The following is an 8,169-nucleotide window of genomic DNA, read 5'->3' as shown; positions in this document are numbered from 1 at the left end:
TAAAATTAGGTGGTGACTTTGTAAATCTCACAAAGAGATTTTTCTCAAAAAATTCTAAGTGGATCTACCTCCATGGATTGAAGAGCTTTCAAAAACTTGACTAGCTTAATTCAAATCAAAGTACTATTTTTGGTTGTTTTCCTAAAATTGAAATTGTAGCTATAAATATTTTCTAGTTCGAAAGATCAACACTCCCTGGTTTGAAGTCGTCACCATTCATTTTTAAGAAATAGGTGTGAATGGCCACCTGAATAATAAATTGAAAAATTAATTTTCTGTAAAGCAATGACTCTTGTATGGATAAAAAATCGGTCTACCTAGAGTTTAGGTAAGGGGTTTGATTAGAGAGTGTGAAAGGTGTTAAACACCCCTCTATCTCCACCTTGGGTGGTTACCTTGAAATATGATCATTTTTTAAAGTAATTAGAAATAAATAAAAAAAACAAGATAAATGTAAAGGGATGTTAATTTTAGCCTAGATCATGAGGATTATCTCATTAAGAGAGAATACCTAAATCCATGTCTTTGCCTTAAGATCAAAATATTTTTAAGAGTGCAAGTTCTAATGATCATAGGCTCATTTTTATGGAAAAAGAGGCCCAAAAATACCTTTAGCCTTAAAACACTTTGAGGTTGTATGTGTGAAATAAGGTTAAAGAAAATAAAGATTTTTGAAAAGGACTTCAACTTCTACCCTTTCAATCGAACTAAAGCTCAATCTATCAAGCGTAGGAGAGGGTGTTCATTACATCTTAAGAATGTTCTAAACCAAAATTAAATAAGGGGGGGGGGGGAATAGATAATAGAGATAGAAGGGGGAAAGGGGAGTATTAATACACTTCTTTGTCCCTAACTCTACCTTGTTTTTTTTTTTTTTTTAATCTTTAAAGGGAGTTTTCTTGATCTTGAATTTTTCTATAGAAAGATTGGAGTTATGAGGTTGGTGGTATAAAGATTTTAGATTGGAAGTTAAGAGAGGTAAAAGTGTAGGGATTTGAGACTGAAAGGGAAAAGATTTTAGTATAGGGATTTGAGGTTGGGATGATTTTAGAGCGATTGTAAGAGATTTTGAGGGGGGGGGGGATCCAAGCATGGGGTTTCTTATGGAAATGGGGAAGGGGGGTCTAAAGGGTTTTAAGGGACATTCGAGGGTAAGATGGTCCAAAATAGAAAATGAGAAAATATGACATGGGAGTTGAGAGAAATTTGATTGGGATTTGAGGTTTATATGGTAAAAAGGATAAATGAGTTTTTGACTCATACCCATGGGGTAGGACCCAAATTGGTTTTCAAATGTATTTAACAATCCATACCTTAGGTTGTGTGGTGGTTAAGTAAGAAGGGTTGTAATTGTTGATTGAAAGAATGGTTAAGGTAAAGGGTTAGATGATTTGATTTTGAAGAGTGAAAGGAATGCTGACATGTGACAAGGAGGTAAGCATACGTAGATTTTTGGTGGGTTAGGTAAATTAATTAAGGAGAAGGCATGTGGTGTAACATGAAGGTGACTTATGGTGAGATTTTTGAAGAAAGTGATATAGTTAGATTATGACATGTGGTACGGTGGAGGAATAGTTTTTTAGGGTGTTGATGTGGTTTTATAGATTAGATTTGGGATGGAGAATGAGGTGGTGATGTATGACAATTTTGTGAGAGTGAACTTTTGTGCCTTGTTGGACCTTGACGTGTGTCAATGGGCCGTAATTGAAGGTTTATAATAGTGTTGGATTTGAAATGAAGTGGGCTTTAAAGTGTGATATCTGGATGGGCTTTGAATGAAGGTGGATATGGGTTTTGAAATGGCTCTGAGTGAATGGGCTTGGACAATGGGTTAGATTTGCCTTAAGATTGAGGTTGAATTGAGAATGTGATTGGGATTTGGTTAAGGATTGGGAAGTTAACTTAGTAAAATTGGTTTAAGATAAGATTTGAAAGAGGGGTTAGTTTGTTAGAAGTGATTTAGGAATGGAAAACTTAGAAAGTTGATATAATAAGAGTATGGATACAAATGAGAATTTAAAATCAAGTTTCCTATAAGCCCATGGCCCGATTAAAGGTTTTGGGTCATTTTATCAGGACAAAAATGAGCCCCTTCTGAAGTGGGGTCCATGCACAAATTGGGGTGTCCACATAACCCCCTCCCCCCTTCACACAAACCTTACTCTTTCAAATTCTTGCTTATGTAAAAAGACAACATTGCTGCACATTTACAAATAGTGGTCCTAAATTATAAAAGGACAATTATGGTTTTCCACAATGTTTGACACAAAATATCTAACGCCACTAAAATATTAAATATTTAAAATAAAATAAAATAAACACATAAAAATGCTCCTCATCACCTCAGTACAGTTTCTTTACACTTAAACATGAAAGGATGATTGTAATGTTCATTGGTATAATGCACTTAAGAATGTTTATAACCATCAATATTGTGCCATTTGTGTATAAAAAGTGTAAAATTAAGACAAGTTTTCTCTAAGTTATTTTTGACAATTAGGTTCTCAAGTTACAAATATATTTTTGAAGAGAATAAATATATTTATGGACTCAAGAGACACCTAGTTTTTTTTTTTTTTTGGTTTATTGAGTGTCTGGGCCAACTTGCGCGCACCACGACTAATCTCGGGGAGGACTACCACAGCAACCCATCTCCATGGTCCCCTAGTTAGATCATAAGAAAATCCAAGAAGGGAATCAAACCCATGACGTGCGCCTAACGCACACTTCACGTGCTCGCCCTTACCACTTAGGCAACCCATGGTGGGTAAGGGACACCTAGTTATATGGACCGAATTTTGATATGGCACCCCAGTAACATGATGGGGATACCATAGGGATGTTTGAACTTCAAAATTTTATGAACTTAAAAAAATAAAATAAGATGTATTTCAGCATAGGATTTAAGATTAAAATTTGGGAATTAAATGAAAATTCATTTTCAAACTTATAATTAAAAAAAAATTAAATATATTTTATAACAAAATTAAAACATGAGCTCTACAAGCGTTGAAGTGTCGTTAGGGCCAATGTGGAAATCCACACGTAAGGAAACCTTATTTTTCCATTAGAAAATAGTTAAAAAAAAGTAAAACTTAATATATCAGGATCGTGTTACCTATCATGATTTTCTAGTTGATAATATATGAAAATAAAAGATATTTTTTTTATTATTTAAAAAATAATTAATATTTTAATGATGTTGGACATTTTATTTCCAACATCATTAGATTATGAATCAATTTTTATTTATTTATAACAAATTGTACACAATCCCTATTTTAAATAAAAGAAACTGGTAAAACTAAGTCTGAAAGGAGTAATTACGTAAGTAGGACTAAGGTTTGAGGTCTACACCTTGAAAGATTCTCATAATGACAAGTGGGGTCACTGAAGCACTAACCATGGACGACGAATCATCACCGACTTCATCATAAACATCTTCAGATGCCGTTTTGATAAATTCAACTAACTCGGCCCAAAGTACAATTTTAGAAGGGCCAATGATATATCAGATAATTGCTTCAATTTGCGTATCCCAAGGAAAAAATCTATGATTCTTGTACTTGCCACGCCAGGAGAGTTACGGAGAGTCTGTTATAGGTGAGTTCGAAACTCACGACTCTAAAAGTAAAGTATAAATTTTCGTGTTTATCTGAAACACACACATGCTCTCTCTCTCTCTCTCTCTCCTCTCTTGCATCTCAAGGAACAACAATGGAAATCTTGGGTTTCTTGTCTGCACTTGTTACAGAAGTTGTCAAGCGTTGGATTGGTCCTATTGGGCATCATATCGGTTACATTGTTCATTACAAGAGAAAAACTAGAAACCTTAACCAAGAAGTTGAAGAATTAGAAAGGATGAGGAACGACGTAGGACTTCTGGTGGAAGCAGCTCGACGAAGAGGAGATACGATCAAACAAGTTGTTGAAGCGTAGCTAGCAAGTGTGGACAACACACTACGTCATATTGCGGGATAAACGACTGTCTTGAACAGTCGTTTTTGACAAAAACGACTGCCGCTACAGTCGTTTGCAGAGTCGTTAAAAAAGGAGTCGCGATTAGAAAGCGACTGCCAAAAAAAGTCGGGAAATACGACGGCTTTGATTCGTCAAAAAGACCGTCGAAAAAAACGACGGCTTTGGGCAGTCGTTTTTATGAATTTGTAATTAAAAAAAAAAATAATTTTTTGTTTGGTTCGCAGAAAACTGATAGCGTACTTCCCGCTGCAGTATTGCATTAAAATGCTACAGAACTTTGAAACGTTGACTGATGATTAAGTCAATAATGAAACTGAAACTGAATCTAATTGATGTACCCATCATTTTCGATACGGATAGCACACAACAAAAAAAGAAACCTCCGTCCTAGAAATAGATAGAAGAACAGATACATTGATACACATCAACCTCTACTATACTCACACCATGGACTCTACCAAACCTCCTTCAGCCTTTATTTCCACGACAACCTTAATGGTGGTGCTTATGTTAATAGTCTGTGGAGCCAACCTTGTTGCTGGTAGCGAGTTTACGGATTGGTTAGCGAGTTTACTGGGCTGTGACCCACTAGAATTGTGGGTGTAACGCCATCAGACTTAACGGAGGATTACAATTCGTGTACACCGGGCAGCCCACAAAGTTTTACAATCAGCCCGATTGCAAGGGTGCAGCTGCAGCTGCAGCATCCCAACCATCACCTGACAAAGGAACTGTAGTCCACACGAGAGAGGAAACAAAACAATAAATAAAAAAAGTATCTTGTATGTGTAATCCATGTGAAATATAACTTCGATCACAAACGGGAATTAGATCTCTTTAACAATAATAAGGGGTGAACACATATTAACACGAAACACCAATCACCGCCATCCCACATGCCTTGGTTGACGATTCAACGCTATCAATAGGTACAATTTTACAATCGAAAATCTGTCACTCCATAGAAAAATAAATCCATCTGCACATAGAAAAAGTAAACTTGAAACATTACAATTGAAAAAATTGGATTCATCAACTAAGTGCACAAACAGAACCATCTACTAACAACAATACGAGTGGGTTCGATTTGAGCTTGCCAAAATGGTCCAACTTGTTAGACAGAATATCCCTTATGCGATCTGGGTCCATTATGTTTATCCTAGGAGTTGTTCCATACCAAATAACAGACATTTTACCTGTATTCAATAACAAATTCAATTCTTATATGTTGATTAAATGTAAAGAATCAAAGATCTTCTACTTCAGTTGTTGAAAGATTGATTCTGATATAATATGTGGTTGGCCAAGTTGCTTTTCTCAACCAAAACAAACCTTACCTTAAAACATCTCCAAGTAAGTTTTCTTAAAGGTATGTAAAATGACTAAACCGTGAATAATTTGTAGGTAAAAAATTCGTGTATAATTAGTGAATAATGTGGAGAATTGCTAACTATGGTGAATCCATACAGTAGACCACTCTTATTTTCATTATGTTTTTTTTTTACTTGTATTGAATCAGGTCCAAATGACAACCACAGCATTGCCAAATGAAGGGGGGAAATAACATGAAGTAGAAGACAATCTTCAAGTCGTTAAGTAAAATACCTTCCGCCCATGAGTTAATCGCAGACGTGGTTAATTTTTAAGAATGTCATGGACACACTGTGCTACGGTAGTCCAATTCTGATAGGTGCACCATGAAACACAAAAATAAATAAGTTCAACTTAAAAGCTACACATAAGCTGCAATGCAGGATTCAATATGAACAGTCTAATTCAGTTGTAGAGATCAAAGCAGCCATTTTACCTTTCCAGATATTGTCACCTTCAAAACTAAAATTGAAAAACTATATAAAAATACAATGATTAGACACATCTATCAAACTATTCTTTAAGTAAAGTAAAAGATGAAAAAACTATTCCAGATATTGTCACCTTCCAAACTAAAATTGGCTACTAGCTAAACATTTAAAAAAATAAAAAATAAAAAAATAAAAAACTTATAATAAATTGGTTAATTCCCATAAGCATCATAGAGAAAGTAAAACCTATAAAGAGATGAGGTATATCTCAATATTTCTATGGGGTGGGGTAATCGACCACAACAAATACTTATTAGAATCACTGAATCATGTGAGTCAGTAGGTCCACTTTAACACAAAAGAGAGCAGTATTTCGTATATGGTTTAACCACATCATACTTTAACACAAAAGAGAGCAGTATATGGAAATAATTGACTTTCGTATATGGTTTAACCACATCAAGGTATCTTGACAATAAATTTACGTCAATGAATGAATCTTGCGTACAATGGATAACAGAAGTATTACTTAAGAAAATGTACCAAAACAGGTGAGTTTGCATTTGTAAAAAATTAGTCCAACTACAATTCCAATGTAGCCTCACACACAAACAGTCTAATTCAGACATTTGAAAGGTGACAATATATGCCCCCTTCTCAATACTAAATTTTAAATTTATATGACATTTTGGAAGACAACGGCAAAAGTATCCCTGTAGATTCACCCCCAGAACTCAAATTGCTTTCTTTTAGTGGGAGAATATGTCGAATCCAGGCCCTACATCTCTGAAAAAAAATGTCTGTTTTTCTTTTTGGAATCAATTTTGATAGGATGGATCCCTAAGAAAAAACAAATGAATTAATTATGGATCTTTCTCACAAATGATAGATATGACAGATGACAAATGGCAGGTATCTATTAAATCATGACTGCCACGTGTAGAGATGCTTAGTTGGCTAAATGTAACTGAGCTAACTTTTTGTTTTACTTTCTACTTTCTACTTTCAATATGAATGGCCCGCTCCTTTCAAGAGAAGAAAGAAAATCTTGATGAGTAGTAGTAGTATGATAGTGTAGTAAAGGTGGTCCCACAGAAGAAAATTACAGTGTTTTGTGTTCATGTTTTTGCAGCGAAGCTTGCAGAAAGTTCACTTATTTCAGTCAGAGATGACCCAACCTGATACAGACACACCAAGCATTTTACTCAACTAATTAGATAAACATCCGGTAACAGTTGGCAAACCTCGTTGGGGAAGAAGAATGAACAAAAGATAAAAGTAAAAATAAACAGAAATATTTATACTGAAATCACCTGCAAGCTTCCTGTGTATTAAACAATGGAGATGTGGCACCTGAAAATAAAAAGGTTATTTTAAGTTCCAATGAAATCACAAGTTTCATTATTATGTAGCTGACATATGAAATCACAGACCTTTTTGGGATGCAAATGGGACAATGTATCTGCACAAAGGTCGTTGGAGCAATCATCAGGAATACCTTGATGGAACTTAAGATTCTAACCCAAATAGAAGGTCCGAGAGATATGTTAGTTACATAAGCAAAAGATCTTTTTGTTCTGTTTATATATTTATATAACCTTAGATGAACACAACCAATAGCTAACAACATACGAACATAACTTCAACAATAAAAAACTAGAAAATTGTAATAACAATAAAAACAAATACCTTTGAAAGAGGGGAAAGGGAGAAGCGATCGTTCAAAAAAAAAACCATATCTCAAAATCAGGCACCACATTCATCTTCAGAAGGATCTCTTTATTACTTGATGTTTGTTTTAGTTATAAATTGAATAACTTCTCATATTCAAGAGCATGTACTTCGTTATATGTAATTTGCGGATGATGCAATATTAGATGATGAGACTAGAGAGGCATTCAACACAAAACTAGAATGATGGAGAGAGCTGGAGGATTCCACAGGCTTAAGGATAAGAAGAGCCAAGATAGAGTATATGCAGCATAAATTTTGTATTGGCACCCAAGAACAATTAAAAATTGATGGTCGAGATGTTGGCAGCATAAATTTTGTATTGGCACCCTTAGATGTTGCCCATAGAACCAGAGTTTGATTGTTAAAATGGAGGGAGTTCATATATTATATTATATTAAGATGTGAAACACCAATCTTAACAAGAGTAGAGTTCCCAATTTCAACAAATAATTTGGCAATGTGGACATACAAGATTAAACAAGTAATTTCGACAAATAATTTCAACAAGAGTAGATCATCTACCTACTGCTTAAATTGGATACTTCCCCAACTAGTCTCATTTTACAAGTTTTCCAAAACATTCCCCCAGAAATGAACACATTAGAACTACTAAATTCTTTTAAATATTAGTTTTATATTAACTTCTAGTTGT

The 8,169-nt window shown here is 34.6% G+C and overlaps 1 long non-coding RNA gene across 3 annotated transcripts; it reads right to left on the bottom strand.

Moving 5' to 3' along the window:
* Nucleotides 1-4,190: 4,190 nt before the first annotated feature.
* LOC147394150 (uncharacterized) lies at nucleotides 4,191-7,575 on the bottom strand. 3 transcript variants are annotated; one of them, XR_015181868.1, is made up of 6 exons: nucleotides 7,217-7,571; nucleotides 7,097-7,136; nucleotides 6,890-6,961; nucleotides 5,587-5,664; nucleotides 5,048-5,177; nucleotides 4,191-4,960 (listed from the first exon to the last, which is right to left on the bottom strand). It is a non-coding gene; the product is annotated as an uncharacterized LOC147394150 (long non-coding RNA). The 3 variants fall into 3 exon arrangements; XR_015181870.1 differs by lacking the exon at nucleotides 5,048-5,177 and having other exon boundaries at nucleotides 4,193-4,960; nucleotides 7,217-7,575; XR_015181869.1 differs by lacking the exons at nucleotides 5,587-5,664; nucleotides 6,890-6,961; nucleotides 7,097-7,136; nucleotides 7,217-7,571 and adding an exon at nucleotides 5,319-5,473 and having other exon boundaries at nucleotides 4,195-4,960.
* Between the last annotated feature and the right edge of the window lie 594 nt (nucleotides 7,576-8,169).

This window comes from Akebia trifoliata, chromosome 9 (assembly GCF_017979445.1).
Source record: "Akebia trifoliata isolate Shusen 1 chromosome 9, ASM1797944v1, whole genome shotgun sequence".
Taxonomy (NCBI): Eukaryota; Viridiplantae; Streptophyta; class Magnoliopsida; order Ranunculales; family Lardizabalaceae; genus Akebia; species Akebia trifoliata.
Note: the sequence above shows the minus strand (reverse complement) of the source record. Positions and strands in the feature narration are given on the sequence as shown.